The sequence below is a fragment of the Dermacentor silvarum genome, chromosome 9 (genome assembly GCF_013339745.2).
Source record: "Dermacentor silvarum isolate Dsil-2018 chromosome 9, BIME_Dsil_1.4, whole genome shotgun sequence".
Taxonomy (NCBI): Eukaryota; Metazoa; Arthropoda; class Arachnida; order Ixodida; family Ixodidae; genus Dermacentor; species Dermacentor silvarum.
In genome coordinates this window covers 44746460-44764551 of record NC_051162.1, presented here as the reverse complement: position 1 = coordinate 44764551, position 18092 = coordinate 44746460, and positions in this window count along the sequence as shown.

Genomic DNA, 18092 nt, shown 5'->3' with positions numbered 1-18092 from the left:
CCACGTTGTTGAAGGCTTTCTTCATATCTATGGCTAAGCTTGCTTTAAGTGTTGCTGGGACGTTTGGTGATATCGTCATGTATCTGGAGGAGCGTGTCTTGCATAGACAGCTGGTGTCTGTATCTTAGCAAGGTGTGCAGCAGGTATTGCACACTTTCTAGGTGTGGTATTATTCTGTTGGAAAATTATGGGCTCCATCACTTTACCTTCAAAGGACGTCAGCAAGATGGGGCCGAGGTGGACAATGTCGGTTGATTTACCCGGCTTTGGGATGAAGATAACCATGGCTTCCTTCCACTCTCTCAGGAGGAAACCCATGTTCAACACTTTGTTAAGCTGACTGAGGAAGAACTCCAAGTCATCGTCCAATAGGATGGGGAGCTGTGCCCCAGTCAGTTCATCTGGCTTGGATGCTTTGTTCAGTGGCATTTCCACAAGTGCGATTTTCAGCTCTGCCACGTCATTGTCTCTCATGAGGAGGAGATCAGCCGACTCCACCCCTTGGTACTCTGTGTACTTGAGACTGTCCGGAGGAACCATGTAGGTCTCTCGGAGAATCTCGAAAATGTCCTCACTGACCCTTTTACACTGATCGGTAGCTTCCTGAATACGTTGTGTTTTGGTTATGTGATATCGGTCCACTCCTCTAGAGAGCTGTGCTCCCCGACCGCCAACCTCTCGTGCCTCACCTTATCCCATTTCAGGACCCGCTGCTTTCTAACCCTCTTGGCAAACAAGATCGTGTCGACCGTGATGCACAAGAGAGTATGGTCGCTCATGAGCACGTCATGCGTATTGTACCATGAAGCTGACAATGGCCCTTTGCTCAGGGTGAGGTCGGTTGTGGTGTCCCTCTCAACCGAGTTGCTGTGTATGGTTGGTGAATTGGGGGTGTTTAGTACATATTGTGGATTTTGCATCATTTATGTGTTCTAGGAGGTGGTTTCCCCGCGGTGTGTTCTTTGTGTACCCCCAAGCGGTATGTGTGATGTTGAAGTCTCCCCCTGCTAGGTGCCAAAAGTACCTACATTGGAGCAGTTTAAAGCCTCCCTTAAATGACTGACTTCTCGCGGATGATTGCAGCTGTTAGTGATATAAATTTCGGGAGAATTTATCTTATTTTTGGCTTTCACGGCAAGGAGCCTGATGCTTGTGGACTGACGTCATGTGTGTGATCTCTGCAGCGATCTCTTTGCCGATAAACGTGGCATGTGTGTTTATGTGCTGGTATGTTGCATACCAGATAGCTTCCAGTTGTGTCCAGGTTCTTGCTAAAGTATAATGTGTGGCACATTATTTTGCATAGCAATGTACTGTGCGAGGAGACCACATTTATTCGCGAACCTCCGGCAGCTCCACTGCCATAGTGTAAGTGTTTTGCCATATTGTCAGCAGCCATTTTACTAGTGTGGCGTTGTACCGGTGGGTTGGGTGTTGGATGGGGGTTCCAACGCTTTGTTCTACGGTGCCGATGCACTAACAGATTGTGCAGAGCTTGAGTGATCGGTGGAACAATGACTTGCAGTTGGCCCTGCATTTGGGGCATGATCACTTCCATCACCTGACAGATCAGCGTGACATGCTCCTGAGCGACCATACTCTCTTGTGCATCACGGTCGACACGATCTTGTTTGCCAAGAGGGTTAGAGAGCAGCGGGTTGTGGAATGGGATAAAGTGAGGCACGAGAGGTTGGTGGTCGGGGAGCACAGCTCTCTACAGGAGTGGACCGATCTTCGAAGAACGATTTTACAATTGCTTCAATTTCTACTTGGCTTTTCATTTCGCACTTCTACTTCTGATTTGCTTTGAGCTCTTCGCAAAGGTTTTGCATTGATTCTGCGAACTAGGTGGTGGGCTCGTTATATGCAGCATCCCACTTGAGCTTTTTCAGAAGGACCTGTGTCGATACCGATGGCGTGTGGTCAGGAGGGGACGTATCAATTTCTGTTTGCTCTGTATCGTTTGTCGGAGGGGTGTCATGCGTGTGTGGACCATGTCCTCTTCTGTCGGTGTTGAGTGCGGTTGATTTTGACAAGCTTAAGAAATCCCACGCGTGGATTTCATTAATGTGGCCCTTAATATTTCAGCTATCTGTAGCGCTTTTTTCACGTGCATAGGAAAGGGTGGAGGGGGGGAAGGACTGCAGAGTGGCTGACTGACCTTCTGGTGATTCTCCTTAGATTGCGAGCGTGATCTGCGGTTTGCTGACGTGCTGTTTTTCATTCAGGGCCCCCATTCGGGACTTGCTTCGGCTCTTGCTTCTGCTCTGGCTGGTGAAAGGGATCTCGATGGTGACCTTCTTGGGTTTATCCTGGGCAGCATTCTGCTCCTCCTCCTCCCCGAGCTGCAGTTTCTTCAGGTGCACGGCCTGCCACACTGCCTTGTCCGCGGTACGACGAACTTTGCAATCCGGGTCGTCAGCTGGATGGTCCCTGTTGCAATTAGGACAGTAGGACATGCACTGATGCTCTTGCGCCAGATGGGTGATCTGTGCGCACTTTCTGCAGTAGGGCCTGTTGGAGCCTAGGCAGACATCGGCGTAATGGCCTGTGCTCGAGCATGTAGTGCAGAACTGCTCACGAGGGTGGTGCGGGTAGCAGCGGTATATTCCACCGCCAAAGATCATCCTTGGAAGGTGAGGATTGCGACTGCTGTTCGGCCCATTATGCGGGCATTGAAGATCTTGAACTTAGGCACCTCGAGAGTTCTTCTGTCTTGGTGTCAGGTTCTATGTTATGAACAACCCCGCGACATGCATTGTGCGTCGAGGCTTCATAAATTTGCATGGTACTGTGGTTATCGGAAAGGTGAATACTTGCTGTGGGGCAAATTTTTTGGGATACTTTGAATGTTATGCAAGTTAGGAATGCCAGGTTCTTCAGGTTGTCAATCTCCCCGGGAAGTGCCTTTGCTTCAGCAATGGTGAGTCGGGCCACATTGCTTAGCGCTCAATGAAATGTGTTCAGGGCAATATTGAATAGAATCAGGCCAATAAGGTCGGGGGATTAATTGTACTGCTTGGGGCAGACTCACAGGCTTTCGAGGCACCCAGGAGGTCCATCCATCAATGTAAGTTTGGTATCAGGGTGCCATCTCGGTGGTGACAAAGGTGTCGATCGGCCGTGCTCGAACTACACCTTGCGCCAGCGTAAGCCCTGGTTGAAATTTTATTGTCGGTTATTCAAGCTGTTGTGCCGACCCAGTGACCACTGTCAACCCCAATCACTACACAGGTAGTCAATGCACGCACCTGCACAATTGAAGATGACTGGTTGGGGTTGCGGGAGTCTGTACATTTCACAGCGATGAGGCGCGGCGGTTCAGAGGTGCCGCGAGTTGCTCTCACAAGTTGAACCATGGCGGCTGGCCTTCCAAGCGCGCTGCAATTTGGGAGGGTTGGGCAGAGGGTGATGGGTGCACTTCACTGTGTGAATTCGGTATGTGCTTCGGAGCATATCGACGGCACATACCGAATACGGGTGGCTGTGGTGTCAGCACTCATTTTTTTAACGGTGAGGATTGACTGCATTGTAATAAAAAAGAGCCCAAGAATGAACTTAGCAAGTTTTAAAATATTTTCCTGAGCCAGAAAGGCTCAAACAAGACAAGGTACGTTTAAGCCCGTGATGTAGTCGCGGTGAGGTTCAGGCGCGAAATTCAAAAATTTCAACTCTGAGCTGTATTTTCTCTTCTGAAAATAGAAGCTTTGATAGACTACTTTTATAAGTATAAACTGACCAAGTTGCGACTGTGATTCTATGGCTAACCCACTGGCATTGTACCCCCATTAGCTTGCTGTGATCAGGCTATGGATATCAGCTCCCACCAGAAGCTGCACAAATGGAAATTGATAGTGGAGATTTAGATCACAACTACATCTAGAAATTCCAACCAGAGGAAGCGAGCGCTGAAGCCATAGGATATGCTATGAATAGTGAAGAGCCTCACTCCGCTTCATCGTTTGAGAGACTGCATTATGCCACGATGGAGAGTGCCGAAGACCCTGCTCCACGAGCATGCTTTTCATCAACCGATATAGCTACCATTCCTGCTGACTACGAATGCATAGAAGACGTTGGATTGTTAACATCTACAGTCAAGGTACTTGTCTGCAACATATGAGACACTACAGCAGCAGAGAAGCGGATGCAAAAATATAGTGCCCAGACCAACACGTCTTCGACAGTGAAAAATGCAAGCAAAAAATGCACAACGTAAACATTACTTCAGCGCTGCGGCAAATGCAGATGCCTGTTGTCACCTAATATCAATGTATTTGCCACATCTGCTGTCCTTGCCCTAGCAATAAAGCGCTATGCTTGATAGAAGGCAATGACTGAGTATTCTATATTCAATTCGAGATTCGAAGCAAGTTTTTTTTTCAGAATACATGTTCAATTTGAAAATTTCATTATTCGCACAATTCCAAACGAAAAGTCTTTGATGTGCTGCCAAAAAGTGCAGTGAGAATTCCCCCCCCCCCCCCCCCCCCAATCTTTTGTAACTCAAATGCATACAAGAGGATTAAGTGCGGCTTTCCTGCAATAGAGGTTGCACTGCCATGAAGCCACACCCGAAAGGAAGAGTCGCATTCCAGATGAAGCCGCACTGCAACAGACAGCATAAAAAGTGTGGGCAATACGACGTGGAAAGCAATATTTCTTCACGAGATTTTCATTGCATGAAAATTTTTCTTGAGCTGCTTTAATAAACACATGAAAGCTGCTCAAGGTCATTATGATCATTTTATGCAGAAATAAACTGTTCAAGACATTCAGGAATGATTTTGGTATACATATATAACAAAACTTTCACCCACAGCAAAGTAATTGGCAGTTCCAGTTAATTTTGTTATGCTCTGCGTGACGGAAAACAATGTTATACAGTAACTTTAACTTATTACACTCACTAAAAGAAAGCAGAGAGTTATGAATCTCTGTTCTCTATAGCAATCAAATAGTACATAGCGAATTTTGCATTGGAGATAAGGTATTTTTGCTTGAATATATAATGTAGTCTGGCATCTTGCCACACAATTTGCAAGTTTGTAAATACACAGCTTATTTGCACGATCTATGCACTTGAAATCGACACACAAAATATATCAACATATTTATTTACTCTTTATTAGCCTATTGTGATGTTTCAATCGAGAAATACATTTGGCTGGTTCTTTCAGGCAAGCATTAATTGCTGTATCATATATGATACAGCATGCAGTTATGGAAAATTGGGCGAATTGGTGTTGATTCATGGCAGTGGGCAGCACGACCACATGGAAAAGTGCCCTTTGTACTATAAATGAATTCGAAAGAATGGAAAACTGGGAGAGTTTTATTGATTCATAGTAACGGGCAGCGGCAATGAGTATCATCGATTGGAGAATGTTTCCAGCAATGATAACGTGGAAGCAGTGTTTTTGTCAATCTGCAAACTTGGAACAACTTGCTCAGCAGTAAGAGCACGTGCCCGCACCAGTGCTACCGAACAAGGCACTTGCAAAGTCAAGCACCACATGCATATTGTGCCTTGTAAAAGTGGGGTGGTATACTGTCTACCAATTTGCCGCGGTCCAATATACATAGGCCGAACTAGGAGATGTATAGATGTAGTGCATTCCCACTTGGCCTTGCACTTCAAAAGTTGAGATTGTGCACCGACACTTAGTGAGGCTGAAGTGCTTCTCCAGCACAAACATCGGAGGGCGCGTCAGCTGCTTGAAGCATACCACACAAAGAAAAGAAGAAGTGCGTGCATCAGCCAGGCGTCGGTATCACTTTTACAAAGTGAAGTAGCCATGTTAGAAAAGAGCTAGGCACATGTGCAAGATTTTACAAGTGATTCCGAACTAGTGTGTCACGATTCACACCTGGTATCAACATGTAAGTTTTCTTATGCTTATAAGTCTTTGCTATCTTTGCGGTTTGTATTGTTTTCCTTTTTCTGTTGTCATGTCGTATGATAGCTGGGCGTACACAATCTTGTTTGTATTTAAAAATGTTTTCTGTGAATAAAATGTAGTTGAACTTCAGCACTTGTCCTGTGTGGTTCTTTTTAGTACTCGTTGTTTGTGCTGCCCGTTACCATGCAGTTACAAGTTGTTTTGTGGAGGACAAAACGATGTTTTCTCATGAAAGAACAAGCTTCGTGGCAAAATTTATTTGTTTGCATCAACTATACTTTTTATTGGAACCATTATTGGTGCAGCATAGGTAAGAAAATGAAAATGCCGGCAGTGTTAAGAATGAAAATAGCTTGGGGCCTGCCATGTTCGAGAAGCTAATAACAATAGAAGCAACAAATAAAAGTGTTCTTTGGGCGTGCGCCAAACTCAGACTATGCAAAGCAAAAGTAAACATAAAACCCAGGTCTATAAATTGTCTGTAAAAACCAATAATTGAATAAAAGACATTGAAGACATGAAACAGCCACTGAAGGATGACACAAAATTTGAGTGAAACTTGCATACTGACTGGAGCTGTGAGAAATGCACTCAATTGCTTAAAGCAATGTGTCAAATCATTTCGATGGTTCTGATATTTTCTCAATGTTTCAGCAATTTTCTACCAAGCGTGCTGCCCGGCTATCAGTGATTAACGTGGTCTAAAAAGGAAACTCCTTTTTCTTGGAGGGCTACTGAAGGCTAACTATATAACTGATTGTGTTAACCAGATTGTGCAGCACCAGAACACCGATCGTTGATAGCCGAGGAGCACGCTGCTTTCGATTGTTGTCAATTTACGATTTTTAGTATCGCCTGATCTAACCACGAATGCTTGTCATGAATTGTTCACTGCCTTGCAGGCGCATGAGCAGTTAAGTCTATATTAAGTCGTTCATTCAATGAATTTTCCAGTTGAAACTCAGCGCTTGTGTTGTGTCCACATATTCCTTCATCTTCGCTTTCAGTGCGCAGTTGCTTATTTGTCATGAATCAAACGTATTTTTGTATGGTCAAAAAATATACCCGTAACTGCATGGTGTACACCATATGTGACAATTCTTGCTCATAAATTTGTAACTAGTTATTTCTTTAGAAAAGCAAGGTTGCTTTAGGCATATCTAGCCTAAACAAAGGTGCGTAATCAAATGCGACAGCTTATGTACAATTAAGCGCATCGTCACTTCTACAGCTCAGTAGCTTCACTGAGCGTGTGTGTTTATCCTATTCTGCGTGTCGCGCAGAAATGCTATAGTTACTGCCAGGTTACTTCGTAAACGCAGAATCTCGAAATGCATTTATACGCGAAATTCCCAGTGGTAGATTCACAGCATGCAAATTTCCCGCGAGACATTAAGTGATATGCTTCGGCACCAAAGTCAACCAGAGAAATACTGATACCGCGTCGTTAATTTGAAAGGTTTTACTCACCACTTTGCGATTATAGGGTTTCATATGCCCCCATCGCGACAGAGGAAACACGTTTCGCGACTGTAGAGCACGGCAGCGCAACAAATGCAGCAGGCGCGTCTCCATCGCGGCTGTGTTTCAAGCTGTGCAGCCGTGCAGGCAGCGTAGGTAGGGGCGAATAGAGCTAGGAGCGTTTCCGGTGTGGTACCTAGGCAAAGGCTACCCTTAGGGAGCAAAAGTGCATAGATCCGAGGCGCCGCCGTGGTTCACGTTCTCCCGAGTGGCGGCGCCACAGTCGAGGGTCCAGCTGCCCTGGAAAATGAATTACGCTTCCCGCCGACGCTGGGATAGCATTCCGCAGCGCCCTCTATGACGGCGCGGACAGAGCTGTAACCGAGCCGAACATAATCTGGAAGCGAGAGGGCGGCGCATTCGCGCGCGTTGTGGGGAGAGTGTCAGCACCTATCTTGCTTATTCTTGCACCGTGTCCATGTCGCAGATCGCGCTTTCATTATCGGCACCCGCGCGGCCGCGCCGTAAGCAGCAGCCACCGGAGCCGCCCTCCCCCGTGCCTCTCGCGCGAAAGAAGACGCCGCGGTTCCGCCCCGCCTTCGTCCCTCGCGCGCGCGAGATTGAGCCGCGATCGTCGGCTGACCCTCGCAAGCTTTCACTCGCACATACAGCGTACACGCGCGGCGACAATGTTGTCATGTTTGTATTTCATACGGAACACGACGGCGACGGCAGAAATGCGCTTGGAGTGTCGATATAGTATCTGTCGCAGTAACATTTGAACCTTTTCGCATTCGTTTTCGGTGAACAGTACCACTTTAAATAGAGCAAAACAAACTCTGCAGTTCCCCAAAAATTCGCACGAAAGTCATTGCGCGGAGACTTCCTTCTCCAGACCCACAAGTGAAATGTCTTAGGAGAGTTGTGCGAACGTAGCGATACAGCGTGCTCCTGGATCCGCCGCTGTGAACCATCAGTAGTAAGTCAACCAAGTAGGACGCCAGTTTCGTAAGGAAAAGTTTAGCCAAGGTAGATTTAGAAGTTAGGACCTAAATCTCGGGTGATAATGTTTGCTACGATACTTTGTCTAACATTTTTATCTACAACTTTCACAAACGCTGGCATCCTCAGCTTCCATTCACTCACAGGTCACGGCATGTGGCGTAAAAAAATTGTCTTGCTGCTGTTGTCCTGTTCTTCCGAATGTATATTGCAAGTAGCGAGTGTTACGCAATCATGGCTTGCGATGTATGAAGCAATGACAGGCAGAAAGCGCTCGTACGCCTGCCCCGGAAATGTGGAATTTCGCTTGTCTGTCAGAATTACTCTAGCAGCGGCACCTGATATGAGCAGTATGGTTACCATGAAGACTGCAGCCACAAACCGTCTATTGATGAGTACATAAGCGGCGGTAGAAATGCGAACTGAATTACGATTATTTCATTAGAGCGCACTTGAATGAGCTATGTTCATTGAATGTGACTGAACTTACTGAAAATTGTGTTAAGAGAGCTATATCAAAGAACAGATAGTTACCTTGCCCCTGAGCAGCGTTGCTTTTCAATTTTTTCAATTGAATGAGGTATTTCTGCAGGGAAACGCGGAGATGTACGTAGCTTTTGCATGTGCATGTGCATTTGCATAAGCGAAATCGTAGTTGAGAGTACAGGCGCGTGCGTCTTAATTAAACTGATACACATAAATTTTCAATTGCAATGTCCGAAAGCATTTGCTATGGTGACACAGATTTTAGAGACTTGTTCACTCTTCGCTTTCGGATGCTGCAGTTTAATATAAAAGACTAAATTAATACTAGTTCCTAAGAAGTGCTCACTGCGAACACTTAAAAATTAGCAAAAGGGGGCGTGTGGTGAATGTGGAGTGAAAAACATACTTCCCCTGGGTGCCTTCGCAGAGTAGCCTTGTCCGAATAACTGAGCCGTTAAGATCCGCTTACCTCTAGTGATAGCCAAAGGTGTTGTGGTTCAATGCTATCCATCATTGTCATGGGGACGAAATGGGGCAGGAATGATATATGTGTCGCCACATAAAACTCTAATAACGTTACGGTCAAAGCTACGCAATTATGTTCAGTCCACTGGGGGTGTCAGCGTATTGCCAGCCGCTTGCGGCCTCGGATTGGCTACGCACGGCACGGTGACTGGCACGGCCTAAACAACCAGCCGCCAAGAACGGGCCGGTAGCAACACCTAAAGAAAACAGTTTTGTGTATACGCTGAAAGCATGACTTACTGAATCGATTTTGACATGGAGGCGAGCCAAGGCACGAAAGTACAATTTTTATCCCGCTGCAGCCTTTGTTTATTGCGAGTTTTTATGGGCTGAGGCCCAATGCACAAAACGTTTTATCCGTGGGTGATGCTTGCCATTGGCGAGCCTCCTTGGTAATAATACGTACGAAATCACGATTGCCTACAATTTTACAGTCACCATTCTCTTTTCAATACTGGACCACTGCTTTACTAGGCTAGGGCCTATATTTCCATGTGGAGATGGGAACACTTCTGGGTCGCGATATGTTCGTGTTTTCAATTTTAAACAAACATTCATGTCCTTTCTAATCAATATCCGTTTGTGCGGCTTCCTTACCGCTTGTTTTCGCGTTGTGCGTTGACCAGTGTTGCTCATCTTAGCAACAGTCGTGTATATAAAGTTGGCAGAATAAATGATAATTTCAATTTCGCAAGACCTCGTCGTTCACCGCAGGCAAAATTAACCAAGATGGGAGTTTCATCGATTATCAGCCTAAATAACTCCCATGTCCCTATCATTTACTCCGTCATAGCAGAGCATAGACAGCATACGTCTTCCTTAGACGGCCGTTGCTAGGTGACGGAGTATAAAAACGGCTTGACCTTATTATATTCCCCACGGAATTTAGGTCACGTGGTCAGAAACTCTTCATTGGAGTGATTCAGCGCACAACTCAATAATTTATGATTCTGGGTTGGCTGAGTAATGTTAAGTTGTGCAGTTAACACAGTCCTATCTGTTTTAATACGCGTTCGTTCACGCAGCAGTATAAGCGCCTCTTACACTTCGGTCGAAGCTGCTGCTGCAGTGGCCTGCCAGACACCGCCACGTTTTCTCGTCTTTGTTAGGGTGAGGCACCTCACAGTAGACGGGTGGCGCGGGGCAACCTCCGCGTCTGCACTGTACCCTAATAAAGTTATACTTACTCACTCACTCATTCATGTGTCTATGTTCGTGGTACCCTTGGCGGTCAACTTGTGGTGACCTTGCCGAAACTGCGCCGTGACGAAAAATGGCAGACTCCACAAAGAGCAAAAGCAGGTCTAAAAATGCTCTGGTTCACGTCACATTGTATATTTCCTCAATTCAATCGCACTAACAGCGAAATGCAGCTAGCTCACAGTGGTCCGGAGCAGAGCGTCGTCAGTTGCTGTCTCGCTCTTTATATATATATATTACACTAACTTCCCCCCGTCATGGAAGCGGCCAGCCTGGCCGCACATTACAGATTATCTAAACGGGGAGTGAAGGGCTTCATCCGCGAGACGTGAACAATTTCGGCATTCCGGCGGTGCCGGTCCGTGACGGAGTGTACTGGGCGCACGAGATAGTTCACTGCAGATGTTTGCTGCACAACGGTGTATGGGCCTATATAGCGTTGAAGGAACTTCTCACAGAGGCCTGGAGTTCGGGCTGGAGTCCAAAGCAGGACTTGGTCTCCAGGGTGAAAACTGTGGTCACGGCGTTTGTTGTCGCAGCGACGTTTGCGCTCAGCTTGGGTAGCTTCCGTGCTTTGCCGGGCGATTTGACGGCAATGTGCAACTCTGGCAGCCAAATCTTCTGGAAGGGGCGCGGTAGGCGAAGAAGGTGCTAAAAAGAATTCTCTGTCAAATATGGTGGAAGGAGATCTTTCATATACAAGGAAGAAAGGCCGGTAGTCCGTTGAATAGCAGTATTATAGGCGAATGTCACAGAGGCGCCGGAAGAGCCGGGGTTGGAAGTGTCCATCATAGTAGGGGTAACCGGGCGCAGGCGGTGACCGGAACGTAGCTCCAGGGAGGACGGGAACGCGCGAGGCCGTCGGGGTCTTGACGCACCTCCACGACTTTATAAGACCGAGACCGACCGAGCTGTCAAGCGCTTTTTATTCCAAAAAGCAAACGCCCCAGCTCCTGCGCAAAGAAGTAGAAGAACAGGGAAGGTGATGATGGCTATGTACAAATGAAAAGGACGAAGTACGTTAATAGTGCTTACAATATATATATATATATATATATATATATATATATATATATATATCGTAAAGATAAAGAGATGCACTTGGGATCGGGCGCTCGCAAACCAGGCGCTCGGGGAAGAACGAGGCGAAGAGGATGACGAAGGAGAATATAGAACAGCCGGCGTGCTGTCTCAGTGTCTGTTCCTTTAAGCTGATTGTTGGAGTTTAGTGGCGCAATGGCCAGGTATAGCCACAGAGCGCCATGACAGTGTTAGTTCGCAGTGAAATGATGAATTCAGAGAAGTAGATGTGACGTGGCTGTAAAGGGGCCTAAAATAATCGCTGTAACGTGCGCAAAATCTACATGTAATAAGATAATGGCAATGACTAGAGACCTGTACTATGAACATAAAAGATGCATTGCTAAAGAATGATATGATATACAAGGTATGTCAGATATAAAAATTGTCAAAACACACTACTACCTAAACAGAGCCCTTGAAACACAAGGGCCTGGACGCATGTGCTTATACAAAACTATCACAGTGACATCCTCTGGAGACAGGAGGTGCTACGAATTTATTGGGCTTATAACATGCAGGACCACATGGTTTAAGAAACCGAGGACTGCTTTGGTGTTAAACAGCGGTTCTTCACCAATAAACATCACAGGATGAAGAGGGATATGATAGTGGTATGCTTCTGGGAAATGTTTCCTTCTCTCCACTTTGGGTTCCCGACACTCCAGGAGGACATGGAGGACGGTCAGCCTCTCACCACATCTACCACAGGTTGGTGGTTCATCGCCAACCAGCAAAAAAATGTGAGTGCCCTATGTATGTCCTTTTCTGAGCCGACAGAATAGAACATCAGTTAGCCGTGTTCTCGTTGCGGAGGGCCAGAAACTTAACTGTGGCTTAATCAAGTGAAGCTTATTATTTGTTTCCGCATCCCACAGGCGTTGCCAATGGCTTCGCAGTTTCTTATGCAAGAAAGATTTTAAATCTGTTGCAGGGACAGCAGCTATAGGATTAATATCGTGCGATGTTATTGACGTGCCATTCGGTCAGCTAGCACATTACCCTCGATGCTTCTATGTCCAGGCACCCAGCATATAATGACATGCTGGTTACATGCATACGCTTGACAGAGAATGGAGTAGAGCTCAGTAAGTACGGAATTTTTTTGTTTACCGAGTGACATCAATGCTTTTACCACGCTTAGGGAATCCGTAAATATAATTGCCTTTTGAAGTTTTCATTTCCTGATATGCTTCACAGCCGACAACAGTGCATGGGCCTCAGCCGTAAAGATATTCGTTTCCGAGTGGAGTACACCGGATTCCGAGAAGGATGGGCCGACGGCTGCATAAGACACCCCGGAATGTGACTTGGAAGCGTCAGTGTAAAGCTCTGTACACGAGTACTTGGATTGAAGCTCTAATAAATGCATTTTGATGTGTGCCTCTACGCGTGTTTAGTGACCTTTAGGGTATATATGAGACGCACAACTTTGCAATTATCTTCTGGTTTTTTTTACCCAAAGTTTTCGGTCGCCTGGACGGTGGACAACCTTGCAAAGGTCGATCCACAGCCTAGGCGAATATGCATGTAATTTGATTGTGCAAGTAATGTACGCCTCTTCGACTAGACCGCCTCATGAACTAGAATAGTGCTATCTGCCTCGGACAATTACAAAAAATAGGTGTTTGCTGAAACACTCGGTTTAGAATGGCGATGCAAGCCATAAAGTTATAACTGTCGAAGTGGATGGAGAAAAATGTTGTACTGGGAGAATTACATAATGGGTTGAGACCAGGCAGACCTTTAGGGTATAATATGTTTGTACTAACTTAATGCACAAAGATTTTAGTTGCTCAGAATATGCCTTTACTGGTAGTGTTTATAGATAATAAAGGAGCCTACGACAAAGGTAGACAGGGCATTGTCATGGTATATTCTTAAGCATCTGTAGAGTATATTCCTATGGTTCTTTAACGGAGTACGTTTATCTAGCTCAATTACTCACAAGGGACCTTGATCAGGAAAAGGAAATTTACCGAAGAATAAAATTAGGTTGGAGTGCATATGGCAGGCATTACCAAATCCTGACTGGGAGATTACCACTTCCGTTGAAAACAAACGTATTCTTCCAGTGCTAACATAAGAGGCACAAACTTGGAGGTTAACAAAGAAGCTCGAGAACAAGTTAAGGACCGCAAAAAAGCGATGGAACGAAAAATATTAGGCATAACGTTAAGAGACAGAAAGAGAATGGCGTGGATCAGAGAGCAAACGGGGATATGTGATATTATAGTTGACATTAAGAAAAAGAAATGGAGCTGGGCAGGCCATGTAACCCATAGCGTGGATAACCGGTGGACCATTAGAATTACAGAATGGGTGCCGAGAAAACAGAAGTGCACTCAATGACAACAGAAAACTAGAGGGGGGGGGGTGATGAAATTAGCAGTTTTGCACGTGGAAATTGGCATCATTTAGCGCAAGACAGGGCTAAATGTAAATCCCAGGGAGTGGCCTTCGTCCTGCAATGGACATAAAAATAGGCTGATGATGATGAAGCCAATGTACTGTGCCCTCTCTGGTGCTCACAGTGTTTGTATATGGGTAAAGACCAGGGAGCACTTTCCGAGAAAATATCTCATCATCATCAACAGCCTATTTTTCTATCCACTGCAGGACGAAGGCCTCTCCCTGCGACCTCCAATTACCTCTGTTTTGCCCTAGCTGATTCCAACATGCGCTTGAAAATTTCCGAGCTTCATCACCCACCTAGTTTTCTGCCGTCCTCGATTGCGGTTCCATTCTCTTGGTATCCATTCTGTAACTTTAATGATCCACCGGTTATTCATCCTACGCATTGCATGGCCTTCCCAGCTCCATTTTTTTCTTAATGTCTTTCTTAATCAAGGGTAAAATTGCTAGCATTAAGCAAACGGGCCTTTTTTGCACTGATCCCTATAAGCTGCCACTATTATTGCCAGCTTCTCAGAACCAGTGTACACAGTTTATTTCTACTACTAGTTACGCTAAACCTTACACACCTTTATAACTGTAAATACTGTAAAACTAATAACTGTGAAATCACAAATTAACTCTGCTGTGTTTCATTTACCAAGATTTCATACGTGAGTAAATTATTGCTACAACAGTGCACGTTGCACCTTGCTTCCCGAATGCGCAAATGTATTCGAGCCTGTATGTGACGAGTTCTGTATTTTAAAATGTTTTCTATGTGATTTAGTTTCTTTACAGGAATTTACTGCTCAGCATTAGCAAAGACTCTAATTTCAGATCTTGGTGTGTGCTGCAGGATGCACGCTTTGCTGCTTTGATTGATAAAACAGTGGCTGAGACTTCCGTACAAGAACGAACTTCAATTTGGCTCTGCCACCATCGGCACTTGGCTGGCGCCTGCCGAATGAATCATCTTAGGTAGCTTGTGCAGACTGTTATTTAACCTTACTCTGAGGGGATGTGGGGAGGGGCATGCGCCTGAGATTGTGTTGTCACAGGTGCGTGTAGAACAGGCATGATGCTGCGGGTTCCAGAAGGGTGCAGAGGTGCTTTGCAAGAATTTGTCATAACTCTAATTTACCTGTATAAGTTGTTTGTGATCTATTTCAGTATATGATCAGAGGTGTTATCAGAATTTAGCAACTTATTTCTCTTGGCCCTCTGACTAGGCTGCCAGGTTTCACCTTTCGTTAGGTGGGCAAATATTCAGCATGGACCGTCACTTGAATACACTTTTTTTGTGTGTAGTGGCTTCTTAAAGGATAGTTAATGGAGATGCTCAGAATTACCTGAGGCTATAGATACACTGATAAGGCTGCAACCACAACAAATCGCATTGCACTTTCTGGCGAAACCAGCATGTTAACACTTTAAGACATGGGGCAATGCTCTCGATTCATCACATCATGAGACACTTTCAATTTTGTATCACGTCTCATCCAAGGAGATGTGTTATTGGTGTGAGGTATTGCCCTAAGCCAACTAGGGTCAGATGAAAATATATCAACAAAACCGACTGACCCAGCCCTACAAGCATTGCTTTGTGATACTTTATCACCAGTCCTTTGTATGCTACCTGTTTAACCTGTACTAAGTCATGTTTAGGTATGAAAAAAGACGACAGCTAGGCAATGCAAAATTCCAAACTGGCTTTTCGTGTGATATCGCTGATGATCATGATCGTTTATTCACTGATTGCGCAATCTATCGTCCTATTACTAACGAAGCTGATTCTCGTTCTGTCCAGACCGATCTTAACATCATTGAAAACTGACTAATGTCTCTAAACGTCAAGAAAACGTCGCTACTTATTTTCACCGCCGCCAATCATTTATCTCAGCTAAATACGTTGTCGCCGGTTCTGAAATATGGGCCGTCACTTCTTATAAATACTTAGTTGCTAACTTGTCCAGTAACCTCGTTTGGTAATCACACAATTGCAACATTAGCAATGATGCCAATCGTGTTGTATGCTACCTGCACCGTAATCTTCGTCTTATTCACTCTTCAGCAAAACTACTAGCATATTTACCACGTGTCCGACCCAAACTGGAATACGCATGCTCTGTGTGAGACCCATAACAATCTAACCTGACAACAGCACTTGAATCCAAACAGAATCGCGCAGCAAGATTTATTTACTCCGACTACTCACCACACTAGCGTCATTAAACATAAGTCATCTCTGAACCTTGCAACCCTCGAGCACCGCCGCAAAGCAGCAAGGCTGTGTCTTTTTTGCAAATTTTATCACTCGCTGCCTCACCAGACCGCCATCATACCTCCGCATTGCACATCATCTCTTCAGGTCATTCAAAGACTGTTTACCCCCTCCAGCTCGCACCGCCGCTCATCTTAACTCTTTCTTCATTGAAACAGCTAAAGACTGGAATCATCTACCTGCCGAAGCGGCGCACCACTCCAGTCATTCATCGTTCAAGGCATTCATCGAAAATATAACCTACTAAGCATGCCCGCCACTCATGTAAAACTTCGAAAGGGGTGCTTGAGGTATCAATAAATGAATAAAAATAAATAAATATAAAATGCAATTTACCTTTTTAATCAAGATAGCACGTCATTTACCTCCAGAACGGTGCACTCTTTGAAACTAAATCTATTTTGCAGAGAGGTTCCCAGACTTGTTTGAAAAGTTGATAAGTGCCTTTTGAGCCACAAAGCACCATATATTATTGTCAAGGCACCTCTCTGCCTGACTCTGTTCTGCATTTTAATAACTATGTGCAAGAAAATATAGTGATAACTTTAAGCATCGTCATATACATACCCGAAGAGCCCAGTGCCTTCAGAAAAAAGATGGCCTAAATTTATTTTTAATGTGAGTCAAACTTCTTGCTCAGCACATACTGCTAATTGAAGCTCCAATTTGCACATTCTCATTTTCTGCCTAACTTTTTTCCTCTTCTGTGCAAATTTTGCTTGCCTGTGTCTACAAGAATTATCACGCGTTACCTGTGACCGCAAGCTTTTGTAGGCAGCCAGTGCTCCCCTGTGAAGCCAGGCCTGGTCTGGCTGTGGCAGCAATCATCTTAAAGTTCTATGCATGGTCACCCTTGCTGCTAATTGTCACTCTTGTGAATTACACGTTCTGCATCTTTTCAAATTTATTAGGTAATAAAGTTTGACTATTTCACATTGTGTGAATTATATGCCTTTCAACATTTCAGCTTGGAATCATGTTTATGCACTCCGCTGCACTGTATGAAAAGCTCGACGTGCAGTGTGTGTAAAAAAATAACAGCATGTTCTGATTTATATCTCACTTCCGGTAACATGCCATACGCAAGGAATTCACTAATGGATGGTATGACTTCAGTTCTTAAAAGTCTTCGGTTATGCTTGTCAAGATGTCCGTTAGCCAACTTTTAGCGTAACGTTAGCAGGGCTTACTCAATTACTTTTAGACATCCACGGGCACAAATGTCTTGATCAAGACAGCTACTAGACTTTTAAATTACCCGTTCAAGACATCTTTTAGACATCAAATCGCTGCTTCCGTGTTTAGTTGGAAGGTGGGCTAATTCAATCCACCCTGTCTTATGAAACACGCTAACCTACCAAACTCCTTCAAAATATAAGCTGCCATATCTAACACAACCATGTGTGAGGCATTGGCCACTGTTACCACTAACCATTCCTCTCTAAAATACTGATTAATTATATATAAGAATAATTTGATATGTGATAGTCATATTCCCAAGCCTGTGTGAATCAGTCACTTGTGAAGTTGAGAGATTGCATTTTTCTGTGAAGTATGGGTGAGGTTGCTGCATGAGACCTGCTAGGATACCAGAAATCATTTCTACGTATCGTCAAATGAGAAGACGGAAGTCTGCAGCTGTCTTCATTACCATCTGTTGTTTATTAAATATCTTTACATCTCGCATACTGTATAAGGTAAAAACGCTACTGCAGCTTTAGTAAAATTGATTCAACATCAACTATGTAATTTGCATA